Source organism: Triticum aestivum, chromosome 3B (genome assembly GCF_018294505.1).
Source record: "Triticum aestivum cultivar Chinese Spring chromosome 3B, IWGSC CS RefSeq v2.1, whole genome shotgun sequence".
Taxonomy (NCBI): domain Eukaryota; kingdom Viridiplantae; phylum Streptophyta; class Magnoliopsida; order Poales; family Poaceae; genus Triticum; species Triticum aestivum.
In genome coordinates, this window is record NC_057801.1 from 216,663,345 (window position 1) to 216,680,576 (window position 17,232).

The following is a 17,232-nucleotide window of genomic DNA, read 5'->3' on the forward strand; positions in this document are numbered from 1 at the left end:
AGTGTCCTATCTACTTAACTAAGTTAGTTAACACTAACTTAACCGGGTACTAATTAAACAGGGGGGCTGGGCCCACACGTCAGTCAGAGAGAGGGGAGGGTCAAACCGGGCAGTGGGTCAACCCACACCGGTCAAGGGTCAACGGTCGCCGGCGTTTAACCGCCGGCGAGTCCAGACGCGGCGGAGGGGCTCGGGAAACGTCCTCCGGCGACCAAAACAGCGGCAGCGATCATCTACGCGTAGCTGGCGCTCAGCCGCATCCATCTAGGCAAGTGGGAGGGGCTGAGGTCGAACGGGCTCGCCGGAATCGAGCTCGCGGCGGCGGCCGAGGTTCGGACCTCGACGGAAATGAGGCTACGGTTGACGAGAGGACGAACGGATGCTTGTTCTGGGCTCCTGGGACCAGGCTGAGCGCAGACACGTGCTCAAACACGGGCGGCAGCAACTGTGGCCGCGGCGGCGCCATGGCCGTCGGCGAAGAGCTCTCGGCTCGTTGTGAACGGCGGCTAGAGAGGGAGATAGAGCACGGGGAGAGGGGGAATCGGGTCAAGGGCTCACCGCGGAGCTGCAGGGAGGGTTAGTGGGCTCGGGGGCGCGCCGGAGTGGCCGAATCGACGGAGAAGGGCGCCGGGGCCGAAGCTTGAAGACGATGGCGATGGCGGCTGCTCGGGGCCCTTCTGGTCGCGTGAGACGACGAGGAGGACGAGGGCGGAACAGCGGAGCTTTGGGAGGCGTCGGGGAGGCGAGACGGTGGCTGTGGCCGCGCGAGCGCTGGTCGGCGGCGACGGGCTCCATTCGGTCGCGGGAGGGGGAGCAGAGGAGCGAGGGGGAGGGAGGTCCAGAGAGCGAGGGAGAAGTGAGAGGGGGTCGGGGAGGCGCGTGGCATCTCCGGGCGTCGAGGAGGGAGGCAACCAGGCAGGAGGTGGCCAGGGGGGAAGCAGGAGGTGGCCGAGGCCTCTCGGGCGTGCGCCACGCCTCGCCTCTGTTCGTCCTCCTGGCAGAGGAGGAAGAGGACAAGGGGGAGGAGGTGGGCTGGGCCGGCCAGATGGAGCTGGGCCAGGTAAGTGGCGCCAGGTAAGTGGCCCAGGTGGCCTTCTCTCCCTCTCTCTGTTTTTCCTATTTCTGTTCTGTTTTTCTTTTATTTAATTCTTTTGCCACTGTTTTGAATTAAAAATAATAATTCAAACAATGCCAAAGCTCCTCTGAATATTTTATATTGCTAGATGGACTCTTCCAAAGGCTTATAAAATATTTCAGGGATATTTGAAATTATATTCTAATTATATGAATATAATTTAAATTCAAATAGCTAATGAATTAAATCCAAAGTCCCAAAAATAATTCCTTAAAAATGTTCAATATTTTGGTTGGGACCAGAACCCTTACCAAAAATTATCAAACATTTAAGAAGAGCATTTTGGAGCAATGAATGAGATTTCTAGGGTTTTTGCCCCTCTTTTATTTAAGTTTTTGAGGCTTCCAAAATTCCTCAGTTCAAGTTTCGAAAATATAGACATGATGCACACATGAAGCTAGCCTAGAGCACTACCAGCAGCTAGGGATGTGACATCTGTGAGCCACGAGGACTCAGCAATCCCATTACCATGGGTATCAAGACTAGCAAAGCTAAAAGGAAAGGAAGGGGTAAAATGGTGAGGCTGCAACAGCGACTAAGCATATATGGTGGCTAACATACGCCAATAAGAGCGAGAAGAGAGCAAAAGGAACGGTCGTGAAGCAATGATCAAGAAGTGATCCTGAACTCCTACTTACATCAAACATAACCCAAAGACCATGTTCACTTCCCGGACTCCACCAAAAAGAGACCATCATGGCTACACACACGGTTGATGCGTTTTAATTCGGATCTGGTGTCAAGTTGTCTACAACCGGACATTAACAAATTCCCGTCTGCCAATAACCGCAGGCACGACTTTCGAAAGATTATACCCTGCAGGGGTGTCCCAACTTAGCCCATGACAAGATCTCGCGATCAACAAAGGAATAGACCTTCTCCCAGGAAGACCCGATCAGACTCGGAATCCCGGTTTACAAGACATTTCGACAATGGTAAAACAAGACCAGCAAGACCGCCCGATGCGCCGACAATCCCGATAGGAGCTGCGCATATCTCGTTCTCAGGGCAACACCGGATGAGCAATCCGTACAACTAAAACCAGACCTCAAGTTTCCTTGAGGGGGCGCTGCAAAGGGCTCTAGTTCGGACCAACACTTAGACAAGCACTGGCCCGGGGGGCTGAAATAAAGATGACCCTCGAGAGAGCGACTCCCAAGGGAAAAGTAGGTGGTGGTGAGGCAAATGGTAAAACCAAGGTTGGGCCTTGCTGGAGGAGTCTTATTCAAAGTGAACTGTCAAGGGGGTCCCATAAATCACCCCACCGCATAAGGAACACAAAATCCGGGAACATAACACCGGTATGACGGAAACTAGGGCGGCAAGAGTGGAACAAAATACCAGGCAAAAGGCCGAGCCTTCCACCCTTTACCAAGTATATAGATGCATTAATAGTATAAGAGATATTGTGATATCCCAACAAAATCCTGTCCACCATGGAGCAATCTTCAACTTCACCTGCAACTAGCAACGCTATAAGAGGGGCTGAGCAAAAGCGGTAACATAGCCAAACAATGGTTTTCATAGGAAAGGTGTCAAAGGTTAGAGGCTGACATGGCAATTTGGGATGGCTTGATAAACAGGTAATAGGTAGCGCAGCATAGCGATAGAACGAACTAGCATAGCAATGATAATAGTGAGATCCAAGGTAGCGGTCATCTTGCTTGAAATCCCGCTAGGAAGAAGAACGAGTCCATGAAGAAGACGAACGGATGAAGCCGAACCAAGCGTAGACGAACGAATCCTCACGATCGCAACAAAACAGGAACTATCGAAAAGAAGCACACAACATAGGTAAACACACCACACATGAACAAGGCATGATGCACAACAAGCATGATGCAAGACAAGACTACATGAAGCTACTCATGGCAAGAGATGATGCAAACAAGAGCAACACATCAAGGCAAGTTTAAATGAGGCCGGGAACAACATATAACAATTCCGGTAAGTCCTCATATGCATATTTCGAAATTGGTCCAGATCTGAATAAACCTTATGTTCAAGTTGTTAAACATCAAGTTAAGATGCACAAGATGATCTACACGAGATTCTAGTCAAGTTACATATAAAGTTCATTTAGTTCGGAGCTACGGCCTAGAAGATATGAGCAAAACGTGTTAAACATGGCATTGATGCAAAATGCACCCAAACATCAAGCAAACACCTCAAAACATGGATGCAACATGATAATATGAAACTACATGCAAAACTAAGCAAGTTTCATATAGATCACATTCAAAACGGAGCAACGGTTCAACACACACACATGAAACAAGTTTAAAGGACAAGCTGTCCAAAACAGCAACTAGGCAAATTGCAAGCATCGAAACAACATGCTACAGCACCCCAACAAGATAACAAAAGGCATGGACATGATGTACAGGTAAAGCATTACAAAACATGAACACTGAGCTATCTCTAGAAATCACTAGAACATGCTCAAACACACCTGGTAAGATTGCAAGTAATAACAATTCAGACTTTGCAGAAAATAACATCACGATGCAATGTTTAGAGCTATCAAACAACATGTTACAGGAACTTATCATGGCAAACAAAGGCATGGCATTATTCTACTAAATGCATAGATCAAAAGTCCCTTACTGACCATAAGCCAAAAAGGATCAGAAAATATGATGGCACCCACGTAAACATAGCAAGTTATATACAGATTCAAACATGGCAGGAACAGAATTATGAAGGCATGTAGATGAGCTTGTGCAACTCACTACAGAGCAATACATGGCATGGCAAGGCAACCAACAGTAAGAAGACATGTTTGTGAAGCTAAGCATGGCAAGAGCAAGTCATAGGGTGCATGGAACACTAGGAAAACACATGGAAACAACTGAACTTAATGTTAACAGGCTGACAGCAACATTATGAAGCAACTTTGGAGCAAGATATGAACAATCTACAGCAAGTTATAAATGCAACCAGGGGCATGGATGGATAGAGGATGACATGTAGATCAAAACATGTTTATAGAACATCTCCAGATTATGCATAGAATGATTAGTAGCAACATGTTTATATAGCATCACGAAATAACAGATTCAGCCTAGCAAAACAGCAACATCATGTACCCTACTTAACAAGCTCGATTCACTCACCACAAGTCATTGCATGACAAGATAAGCATAGCATCATCAAGAAGACATGTTTGTGAAACAAACCAAGTCAAGAACAAGTCCATAGCATGCAAGGATCAACTATAGCAACCTTGGCCAAATTGAATAACATGTAAACAATCTGCCAGGAAACATTTTGAAGCAAAAGTAGAGCACGAAAATGACATGCTAGACTACTCCATAATTGCAACCAAGGGCATGAATGGATAGACAATAACCATATGTTCAAAACACCCTTACTGAAGTATCTCAAAATATGCATGGATCTCTCTGTAGCATCAAGTTTACATGGCATCAAAATAACAGCAGAACAGGGACTAAAATCAGCAACATCACGATGCCTAGTTTGCATGCTTGTGCTAGTCACCACATTGATCAGAAAAATACATGGTAAGCACCTCTGTAAAGAAGACATGGCATAGTTCAAAAAACATGTAGACATCAACCTCATAGGATGCACGCATCCATCATGGCAAAAATGACAAAAGAGTTCGTTCTGATAACAGACAGCAGAAAACATCATGACGCACTCCTACAATGATGATTCAGGCATCTAGATGAGCTCAAATGAATATGATGCAATGGAATGAAATTTTGTACTCTTCGGGGCGAACAATTTGACATATTACACGCGCAAAACGGAGCTACGGATGCAGAGATACGGCATGTTGAACATGGCATGATAATTACACAGATCTGGGGACTTAGACGAAATTCGGGGAAGGGGAAAAGTCAACCTGCGATGCACGGATTCCGAGGCGAGGCGGCTCGCCGGAGTTGCCACTGGAGAGGAGGGAGATGGTGGTCGGCGTGGTCGGGGAGGACGCCGGAGGAGTCGCCGGAGCACGCGGGGGGGGGGGGGCTGGATCTAGTCGCTCCTCGACCGGATCTGGCCGGAGTCGGCGAGGACGGCGAAGGGCGAGGAGGCGCAGCCGGCAGGGCGCGGCACGGCGGCGGGACGGCGGCTCGCGGGGACGGGCGGCACGGGCGCCGTCGGCCGGAGACGACGCGGGGCTCAGGGCGGAGGCGGGCGCACTCCGGCCGGGGTGACGCTCGGCGAAGACGGCGCCGGCAGGGCCGCGCCGAGGCTGGCGGCGGTCGGCGGCGAGGTTGCCCGGCGGCGTAGGAGGCGGGCGGCCGCGGGCGCTTGCGGGCGGGCGCGGGGCACGGGCCGAACCGCGGCGGCGGCGCGGGCCCGCGCGGGCCCCGGATGGGCTCCGCGGGCCGGCGCCGCGGGAGAGAGAGAGCGCGGGTCGGGACACGTGGCGGCATCTGATAGGGCCAGGAGGCGGCGGGGCTGATGTGTCGCGCGTCGATTGGCTGCAGCGACGTGGCGGCGGGCGGTGGACATGTCCGGCGCGACGCGGACATGTCCGGCGGCCGAGAGGGAGAGGGCTAGGGTTTGGACTGCGGGAATTTCGGGGGAGGCCACATATTTATAGGTAGTGGGAGCTAGGAGAGTCCAAATGAGGAGCGGTTTTCGGCCACGCGATCGTGATCGAACGACCGAGAGCATGGAGGGGAGTTAGATGGGTTTTGGGCCACTTTGGAAGGGGTGTTGGGCTGCAAAGAGAGAGGGGCTATACGGTTACCTGGTTAACCGTTGGAGTACCAAACGAACTCCAAATGACACGAAACTTGACAGGCGGTCTACCGGTGCTATACCAAGGCCGCTTGGCAAGACTCGGTCCATTCGGAGAAAGTTTAACACCCGCTCACAACGAGAGACGAAGGGTAACGCCGGAGGGCATAGGAGCGCCGGATTGCAAAACGGACAACGGGGAAAATGCTCGGATGCATGAGACGAACACGTATGCAAAATGAAATGCACATGATGACATGATAAAATGCAACACGCAAGAAAATGACATGGAAACAACGGCGAATAACTAGCAGACACCTGGCGCATCGGATCCGGGGCGTTACAACACTCCTCCACTAACAAGAGATCTCGTCCCGAGATCTTAGGACCGAGACGGAGGAGAAAAGGGAAGAGGTGAAACAAGAACTCAAGAGAAGAAGCAAAGAATAGAGAGCACTCGATAAGAAGAGAGGAACAACGAGATTGACGAGAATTGATAGCTCACGGAATCAGATATACTATGAAACCACTCCGGTTAGAACGAGATAATAAACGAATAAGACTGAAAGGATTTAGGCAGCACTCCGGCTGAAAATAGAAGGAAAAGAACACGAACTAGAGAGGATGGAATGATACTTGATGAAGACATGACACAAACCTCCAGAAAGAATTGAAAGAGTTGAAAGAAAAGAACTTAGAAGGAAAAGTTTAACTAAGTTGTTGAGAGAATCAACAATGAAAGAATAAGTTTGTTGTGGACTTATGGAAAAAACATCTCAAAATTATGAGGTGATAACCAACCACAAACGGAAATGATTGGATAGCTGAGAAGAATGAAGAAATGCAAAACTCCACTTCAAAAGAATATGGAGAATTAATTGCACTTTGAGATGCAAGAAGAAAAGATACTTGAACTCCACCGACAAGAATCTTGATGAACTCTTGAAGAATGAATTAAATCATGAAGAACCACCATGAAGAACTCCGGTAACAAAAGGATGATGAGATAGAATGAAGGATGAAAGAATAAGATGAGCCTTGCGATGATTTAGATGGAGGTTCCGACGAAATGGCCGAGGAAATTGAACTCCGGAAAAGAAAAGATGAAAACACTTGGAACTAGAATTTATTCATCAAGAACAAACTCCGAAGGAAGGGATTACTCACTTGATGAAATAAGAATAAGATTTATTGTATGCTTATCCTTCATCAAATTAAATTGATGACAAGCAATGGATTTTGCATACTACTTATTCTTCTTGAAAAGGATTGAGAAGGGACATAGCGCAAACTTGAGAAGGTCTTCATGAACCACCGGTAGGATTGGAAAGAACGAATGGATTAAAATGATAATCAAAGAAAAAGAATCTTGAACGAACCACCGTAAGAATTCGAAAATGACTGAAGAAAGAGACTGAATCACCGGGAAGAATTAGAAGAACCAAAAAGCTCGAGGGAATTTAGATGCAAGAGAACGGGAAGAAGTCGAGCTGATTAAAGAACACTTGAACGAGGCACCGGGATAAATAGATAACGATAGCTGAAATGTGAGGACGAAGAATTCTTCGGGAACGATGGCCTCCGGTGAAAAGAGATGGAAAAACAACTCCTGACAAACTCTGGATGGTTAAGAAAAGGATATCTGATAAATGAAACAATTTGAGAGGATAATATGAATCTAGAAACTTCAAAAGAACGGACAAGATTTAGAGGAAAAACTCTTCTTCGGTCTTCAACTGATGATGAGAAACAACAACAAAATAACTGAGGTACTCCGGGAAAATGAAAAAGAGGAAAGGTAGAACCCGAGATGAAAAGAATTTGAAAGCGATCTTGGAGATGGCATCTGACTGATGAAATTCATTCTTACATCACACTTGAAAAGAATTTGAGAATAACTCCGGGAAATTAGAAGAGTCAGGTTAGATCCTGGGAAAAGACCTGTGGGTTAGGGCCCACTGAAGATAAAACACCGTTGGAAATGGATGATGAACAGATAGATGAAGCACCGGAACAATTGAAATATTTGGATGAGGTGACAACCTCGAATTAATTGGAACACAGACGAATCTTCTGACATGACTTGAACACTCCGAAAGGATAAATTGGCGAGAGGAGAACGAGCAGGGAAAACACTTGATCCGAGGAAAAGAATATGATCAACCCGAAAAACTTGAATTGATTTCACCGGAAAAGAAAAAGAGATGAAGAATGTCGAACAAAACGAGAATTCACCGGTTGAAATAATTGAGGGAAGACTGAAAAGGCTCCACACGAATGAAATTGATGGTCGAAAGAGATTCAAGCTCCGGGAAGAAGAGGGTGGGAGGGCGGGAAAACAAAGGCAACTTGGAAGGGGAAATCGACGAATATCTTGAAGAGAAAACACCGGTTGAAATAATTGAGGAAAGAAAGCAAAGACTTCACATAGTAGGATGGATACTCGATTACGGACTCCGGTTCCGAGAAGAAGAAGGGTGGGCAGGTGGGAAAGAAAACAACTGAGGATTGAACTCAAAGATGAAGAGGCTCGAGTCGACTTGATGAGAAATGCACCGGATGAAAAGGGCTGAGGAACAACGATCCACAAACCAACTGCGTGATCCTAAAGAAAATTTGAAAGGGAAGAGGAGTAGTTCAAAACACCTACGTCAAAATTCCTTACCAGAGCGACGAAGGGGCTGAGGAGTAAAAAGAATTCCTACTCTCCGATATAACTAGACTCCGAAAACAGTTTTCTTCTAGACTCAACAACGGCCAAACTACACGATCAATCAAGGGGGCTCCTAGGGTCGGTCGAGGCTCTGATACCAACTTGTCACGCCCAATATGCGACCCTATTCCAAAAGGAACTCGAAGGTCCCATCAAGGATAGACTCGCATATTGAAACGCTTTTGCAAGGTGGATATCATTACATCAACATTACATAATAGATGGGGATACATACAAAGGCATACAATGCCACACGAATACAACATCACAATACATCAGAGCATCATCCGACTACGGATGAAACACAAACAGAAACTCGAACGACATCCACCCTGCTAGCCCAGGCTGCCGACCTAGAACCTATCCCTGATCGAAGAAGAAGCAGAAGAAGAACTCAACGCAAACAAACATCGCTCTCGCGTCATGATCATCGCATAACCTGTACCTGCAACTGTTGTTGTAGTAATCTGTGAGCCACGAGGACTCAGCAATCCCATTACCATGGGTATCAAGACTAGCAAAGCTTAAAGGAAAGGAAGGGGTAAAGTGGTGAGGCTGCAGCAGCGACTAAGCATATATGGTGGCTAACATACGCAAATAAGAGCGAGAAGAGAGCAAAAGGAACGGTCGTGAACTAGCAATGATCAAGAAGTGATCCTGAACTCCTACTTACGTCAAACATAACCCAAAACCGTGTTCACTTCCTGGACTCGGCCGAAAAGAGACCATCACGGCTACACACATGGTTGATGCGTTTTAATTCGGATCTGGTGTCAAGTTGTCTACAACCGGACATTAACAAATTCCCATCTGCCAATAACCGCAGGCACGACTTTCGAAAGATTATACCCTGCAGGGGTGCCCCAACTTAGCCCATGACAAGCTCTCGCGATCAACGAAGGAATAGACCTTCTCCCAGGAAGACCCGATCAGACTCGGAATCCCGGTTTACAAGACATTTCGACAATGGTAAAACAAGACCAGCAAGACCGCCCGATGCGCCGACAATCCCGATAGGAGCTGCACATATCTCGTTCTCAGGGCAACACCAGATGAGCAATCCGTACAACTAAAACTAGACCTCAAGTTTCCCTGAGGGGGCGCTGCAAAGGGCTCTAGTTCGGACCAACACTTAGACAAGCACTGGCCTAGGGGGGGCTGAAATAAAGATGACCCTCGAGAGAGCGACTCCCAAGGGAAAAGTAGGTGGCGGTGAGGCAAATGGTAAAACCAAGGTTGGGCCTTGCTGGAGGAGTTTTATTCAAAGCGAACTGTCAAGGGGGTCCCATAAATCACCTGACCGTGTAAGGAACGCAAAATCCGGGAACATAACACCGGTATGATGGAAACAAGGGCGGCAAGAGTGGAATAAAACACCAGGCAAAAGGCCGAGCCTTCCACCCTTTACCAAGTATATAGATGCATTAATAATATAAGAGATATTGTGATATCCCAACAAAATCCTGTCCACCATGGAGCAATCTTCAACTTCACCTGCAACTAGCAACGCTATAAGAGGGGCTGAGCAAAAGCGGTAACATAGCCAAACAATGGTTTGCATAGGAAAGGCATCAAAGGTTATAGGCTGACATGGCAATTTGGGATGGCTTGATAAACAAGTAATAGGTAGCGCAACATAGCGATAGAACGAAGCAACTAGCATAGCAATGATAGTAGTGAGATCCGGGGTAGCAGTCATCTTGCCTGAAATCCCACTAGGAAGAAGAACGAGTCCATGAAGAAGACGAACGGATGAAGCCGAACCAAGCGTAGACGAACGAATCCTCACGATCGCAACGAAACAGGAACTATCAAAAAGAAGCACACAACATAGGTAAACACAGCACACATGAACAAGGCATGATGCACAACAAGCAGGATGCAAGACAAGACTACATGAAGCTACTCATGGCAAAAGATGACGCAAACAAGAGCAACACATCAAGGCAAGTTTAAATGAGGCCGGGAACAACATATAACAATTCCGGTAAGTCCTCATATGCATATTTCGAAATTGTTCCAGATCTGTACAACTTATGTTCAAGTTGTTAAACATCAAGTCGAGATGCACAAAGATGATCTACACGAGATTCTAGTCAAGTTACATATAAAGTTCATTTAGTTCGGAGCTACGGCCTAGAAGATATGAGCAAAACGAGTTAAACATGGGATTGATGCAAAATGCACCCAAACGTCAAGAAAACACCTCAAAACATGGATGCAACATGATAAAATGGAACTATATGCAAAATCAAGCAAGTTTCATATAGAGCACACTCAAAACGGAGCAACGGTTCAACACACACATGAAACAAGTTTAAAGGACAAGCTGTCCAAAACAGCAACTAGGCATATTGCAAGCATCGAAACAACATGCTACATCACCCCAAAATGATAAAAAAAAGGCATGGACATGATGTACAGGTAAAGCATTACAAAACATGAACACTGAGCTATCTCTAGAAATCACTAGAACATGCTCAAACACACATGATAAGATTGCAAGTAATAACAATTTCAGACTTTGCAGAAAATAACATCACGATGCAATATTTAGAGCTATCAAACAACATTTTACAGGAACTTATCATGTCAAACAAAGGCATGGCATGATTCTACTAAATGCATAGATCAAAAGTCCCTTACTGACCATAAGCCAAAAAGGATCAGAAAATATGATGGCACCCACGTAAACATAGCAAGTTATTATACAGATTCAAACATGGCAGGAACATAATTATGAAGGCATGTAAATGAGCTTGTGCAACTCACTACAGAGCAATACATGGCATGGAAAGTCAACCAACAGTAATAAGGCATGTTTGTGAAGCTAAGCATGTCAATATCAAGGTCATAGGGTCCATGGAACACTAGGAAAACACATGGAAACAACTGAACATAATGTTAACAGGCTGACAGCAACATTATGAAGCAACTTTGGAGCAAGATATGAACAAGCTACAGCAAGCTATAAATGCAACCAGGGGCATGGATGAATAGAGCATGATATGTAGATCAAAACATGTTTATAGAACGTCTCCAGATTATGCATAGAATGATTAGTGGCTACATGTTTATATAGCATCACGAAATAACAGATTCAGCCTAGCAAAACAACAACATCATGAACCCTACTTAACAAGCTTGAATCACTCACCACAAGTCATTGCATGACAAGATAAGCATAGCATCATCAAGAAGACATGTTTTTGAAACAAACCAAGTCAAGAACAAGTCCATAGCATGCAACGATCAACTATAGCAACCTTGGCCAAATTGAATAACATGTAAACAATCTGCCAGGAAACATTTTGAAACAAAAGTAGAGCACGAAAATGACATCCTAGGCTACTCCATAATTGCAACCAAGGGCATGAATGGATAGACAATAACCTATTGTTCAAAACATCCTTACTGAAGTATCTCAAAATATGCATGGATCTCTCTGTAGTATCAAGTTTACATGGCATCAAAATAACAACAGAACAGGGACTAAAATCGGCAACATCACGATGCCTAGTTTGCATGCTTGTGCTAGTCACCACATTGATCACAAAAATACATGGTAAGCACCTCTGTAAAGAAGACATGGCATAGTTCAAAACACATGTAGACATCAACCTCATAGGATGCACGCATCAATAATGGCAAAAATGACAAAAGAGCTCGTTCTGATAACAGACAGCAGAAAACATCATGAGGCACTCCTACAATGATGATTCAGGCATCTAGATGAGCTCAAATGAATATGATGCAATGGAATGAAATTATGTACTCTTCGAGGCGAACAATTTGACATATTAACGCGCAAAACGGAGCTACAGATGCAGAGATATGGCATGTTGAACATGGCATGATAATTACAGAGATCTGGGGACTTAGACGAAATTCGGGGAAGGGGAAAAGTCAACCTGCGATGCATGGATTCCGAGGCGAGGCGGCTCGCCGGAGTTGCCACCGGAGAGGAGGGAGATGGCAGTCGGCGTGGTCGGGGAGGACGCCGGAGGAGTCGCCGGAGCGCGACCGGGGGGAGGAGGGGGGCTGGAACCGATCGCTCCTCGACCGGATCTGGCCGGAGTCGGCGAGGACGGCGAAGGGCGAGAAGGCGCAGCCGGCAGGACGCGGCACGGCGGCTGGGACGGCGGCTCGCGGGGACGGGCGGCACGGGCGCCGTCGGCTGGAGACGACGCGGGGCTCGGGGCGGAGGCTGGCGCACTCCGGCCGGGGTGGCGCTCGGCGAAGACGGCGCCGGCGGGGGCCGCGCCGAGGCTGGCGGCGGTCGGCGGCGAGGTTACCCGACGGCAGAGGAGGCGGGCGGCCGCGGTCGCTTGCTGGCGGGGCGCGGGGGCGCGGGCCGAACGGCGGCGGCGGCGCGGGCCCGCGCGGGCCCCGGATGGGCTCTTGCGGGCCGGCGGCGCGGGGGAGAGAGAGAGGGTGCGGGCCGGGACATGTGGTGGCGTCTGATAGGGCCAGGAGGCGGCGGGGCTGACGTGTCGCGCGCCGATTGGCTGCAGCGACGTGGCGGTGGGCGGTGGACATGTCCGGCGCGACGCGGACATGTCCGACGGCTGAGAGGGAGAGGGCTAGGGTTTGGACTTCGGGAATTTCGGGGGAGGCCACATATTTATAGGTAGAGGGAGCTAGGAGAGTCCAAATGAGGAGCGGTTTTCGGCCACGTGATCGTGATCGGATGACCGAGAGCATGGAGGGGAGTTAGATGGTTTTGGGACACTTTGGAAGGGGTGTTGGGCTGCAAAGAGAGAGGGGCTATACGGTTTCCCGGTTAACCGTTGGAGTACCAAACGAACTCCAAATGACACGAAACTTGACAGGCAGTCTATCGTTGCTATACCAAGGCCGCTTGGCAAGACTCAGTCCATTCGGAGAAAGTTTAACACCCGCTCACAACGAGAGACGAAGGGGAACGCCGGAGGGCATAGGAGCGCCGGATTGCAAAACGGACAACGGGGAAAATGCTCGGATGCATGAGACGAACACGTATGCAATGCAATGCATATGATGACATGATGAAATGCAACACGCAAGCAAATGACATGGCAACAATGGCGAATAACTAGCAGACACCGGGCGCATCGGATCCGGGGCGTTACATTAATTCTGTATTAGATTAACCTAATCATTTAGTTAACTATTTAACCATGTTTAATTAACCTGAGACTATGACGAATGGGCCCCATGTGCCAGGGTTGACCTAGTCAACGTGTAGACCTGCTGACATCATGCTGATTTCACACTAACCCAATAATTACCTTTTCTAATTAATTAAAATCTGTTAATTCCAAAATTGAATTAGAACTTCAAAAATTAATATAAAATAATCCGTAGCTTGGATGGAAAAACTTTGTACATGAAAGTTGCTCAAAACGACGAGGCGAATTCAGATACGCAGACCGTTCGTCAGCCACACGTCCGTAGATTAGTGAACCTGCAACTTTCCCCCCTCCGGTTCATCTGTCCGAAAACGCAAAACACCGGGGATACTTTCTCGGATGTTTCCCCCTTTCGCCGGTATCACCTACTACCGCGTTAGGGCACACCTAACACCGCTCATTGTCTTGTCATGCATCATCATGCTTATGTTTGCATTGTATTTACTGTTTCTTCCTCCTCTTCTCTCCGGTAGACTATGAGACCGACGCTGCTGCTGCCTAATTCGACTACGGAGTTGACGACCCCTCCTTCTTGCCAGAGCAACAAGGCAAGCCCCCCCTTTGATCACCAGATATCACCTATTCTACCATCTACTGCTTGCATTAGAGTAGTGTAGCATGTTACTATTTCGATTAATCATATTCTGTTGCATAGCCTGTCATTGTTGCTACATCTGTTGATACATTACCTGCAATCCTAAATGCTTAGTATAGGATGCTAGTTTACCATTAGTGGCCCTAAATTCTTGTCAGTCTGCCATGCTATACTATCGGGCCGTGATAACTAGGGAGGTGATCACGGGTTTATATTATACATACATATACTATACAGATGGTGACTAAAGTCGGGTCAGCTCGTTGAGTACCCGCAAGTGATTCCGATGTGGGGGCTGAAAGGACAGGTGGCTCCATCCCGGTAGAGGTGGGCCTGGGTTCCCGACGGCCCCCGACTGTTACTATGTGGCGGAGCGACAGGGCAGGTTGAGACCACCTAGGAGAGAGGTGGGCCTGGCCCTGGTCGGTGTTCGCGGTTATTTCAAAATATAACGCTTAATGAGATCTTGGTATTTGATCTAAGTCTGGCCACTGGCCTATAAGCACTAACCAATTACGCAGGAAATTTATGGGCACTCGACGTCGTGGTATCAGCCGAAGCCTTCTAGATGTGAGCGACTGAGCGGCGCGCGCTGGATTGGACTGGAATGCCTGCTCTTGTATTAGGGAGGCTAGGTCTGCTTCCGGACTCCCTCGCAACGTGCAGGTGCGCAATGCGCGATGGGCCCAGACCCCTGCGCCATAGGAGTTAGACCGACATGCTGACCTCTCTGTTAGGCCTAGGTGGGGCTGTGACGTGTTGATCTTCCGAGGCCGGGCATGACCTAGGAAAGTGTGTCCGGCCAAATGGGATCGAGCGTTTTGGGTTAGGTGGTGCACCCCTACAGGGAAGTTTATCTATTCGAATAGCCATGTCCCTCGGTAAAAGGACGACTCAGAGTTGTACCTTGACCTTATGACAACTAGAACCGGATAATTAATAAAACACACCCAGACAAGTTCCACATACAACCCGGTGATCACTTTTCCACAGGGCGATGAGGGGAGGATCGCCAGGTAGGATTATGCTATGCGATGCTACTTGGAGGACTTTAGTCTACTCTCTTCTACATGCTGCAAGACGGAGGCTGCCAGAAGCATAGTCTTCGATAGGACTAGCTATCCCCCTCTTATTATGGCATTCTGCAGTTCAGTCCATCGATATTGCCTCTTTACACATATACCCATGCACATGTAGTGTAGATCCTTGCATGCGAGTACTTTGGATGAGTACTCACAGTTGCTTTTCTCCCCCTTTTCCACCCTTTCCTTTCTTCCTGGTTGTCGCAACCAGATGCTGGAGCCTAGGATCCAGACGCCACCGTCGACGATGACTCCTACTACACTGGAGGTGCCCACTACTACATGCAGGCCGCTGACGACGACCAGGAGTAGTTAGGAGGATCCCAGGAAGGAGGCCTGCGCCTCTTTCGATCTGTATCCAAGTTTGTGCTAGCCATCTTATGGCAACTTGTTTAACTCATGTCTATACTCAGATACTGTTGCTTCGGCTGACTCGTTTGTATTCGAGCTTATGTATTCGAGCCCTCGAGGCCACTGGCTTGTAATATAAAGCTTGTATTATTTTAATTTGTGTCTAGAGTTGTGTTGTGATATCTTCCCGTGAGTCCTTGATCTTGATCGTACACATTTGCTTGTATGATTAGTGTACGATTGAATCGAGGGCGTCACAAGTCAGCCGTTAAACTCTTCAAGGGGCTAGTCTGCCGTTTTGGTGTGCCAAACAGGGTCATCACCGACAATGACACGCAGTTGACAAGCCACACCTTCGTGCAATACATTCAAGACCTCGGCAGCAAGGTTTGTTTCGCTTCCGTGGCACACCCACGGAGCAACGACCAAGCGGAGAGGGCAAATGCTGAAGTACTACGGGGCCTGAGGACGAAAACTTTTGACAGGCTGCACAAGAGTGGAAGGCACTGATTGATGAGTTGCCGGCGGTTCTTTGGTCCATCAAAACAACGCCAAATCGAGCCACCGGCCAGACACCCTTTTCCCTGATATACTGGGCATAAGTAGTTCTCCCCACGGAACTCACATACGGGTCACCTCAAGTGCTCGCTTATGACGAGCTTGAGCAAGAGCAATTGCGGCAAGATGATGCAACGCTCCTCGAGGAAGATCGTCTTCGGGCGGTTGTGAGAGCAGCATGCTACCAGCAAGCCTTGCACCGCTACCATACCCGCAAGGTTCATGCCCGAAGCTTTGAGGAAGGAAACCTTGTTCTTTGACTCGTTCAATCAGCCAAGAATTCCAACAAGTTGACGCCAAAGTGGGAAGGCCCTTATCGGGTAATACGAGTCACCAGGCTTGGCGCAGTCCGCCTGGAGACCGAAGATGCCGTTCCAGTGAGCAACTCCTGGAACATCGAGCATCTTCGCAAGTTTTACCCATAAGGCGCAGTTGCTGGGCCCCCGGCATGCCCCCCTTTTGTACAAGCCTTGCCGGCAAGGCATGTAACCCTCTATACAAAGCCAGGCGCAGACCCTGAGCATAAATAAATGAAGTGCTGGCGCCCTAAGTTATAGCATGCATGCTAGTTTAAGTCTCTCCCTTGGTTAGGGTTGATAGTGCTTAGCGGCGACTAACCCCTAGCATAGAGGTTGAGTGTGCCTCTCTCTGTTCCTTTCCGTCCTCTTTGGTTCGCAGGGTACATGGACATTTCTGCTGAGCTGTTTGGAAGAAAGAGAATGAGCCGGCGCTCCGGTCCCGCCAAGCCAAGGTTGCCGAGGGCCGAAGACACAAGGGTCCAACCTCGGCAAGCCAAGACTGCCGGGGGCTGCAGAGTCAGATAAGTCCTTCGTCCCCTATTTTGCATTTCCGTATAAAATTGGGGCGTATGAGACCTCGTTTTATTCCCAGGCTGCCGTGCTCCCCTTTTC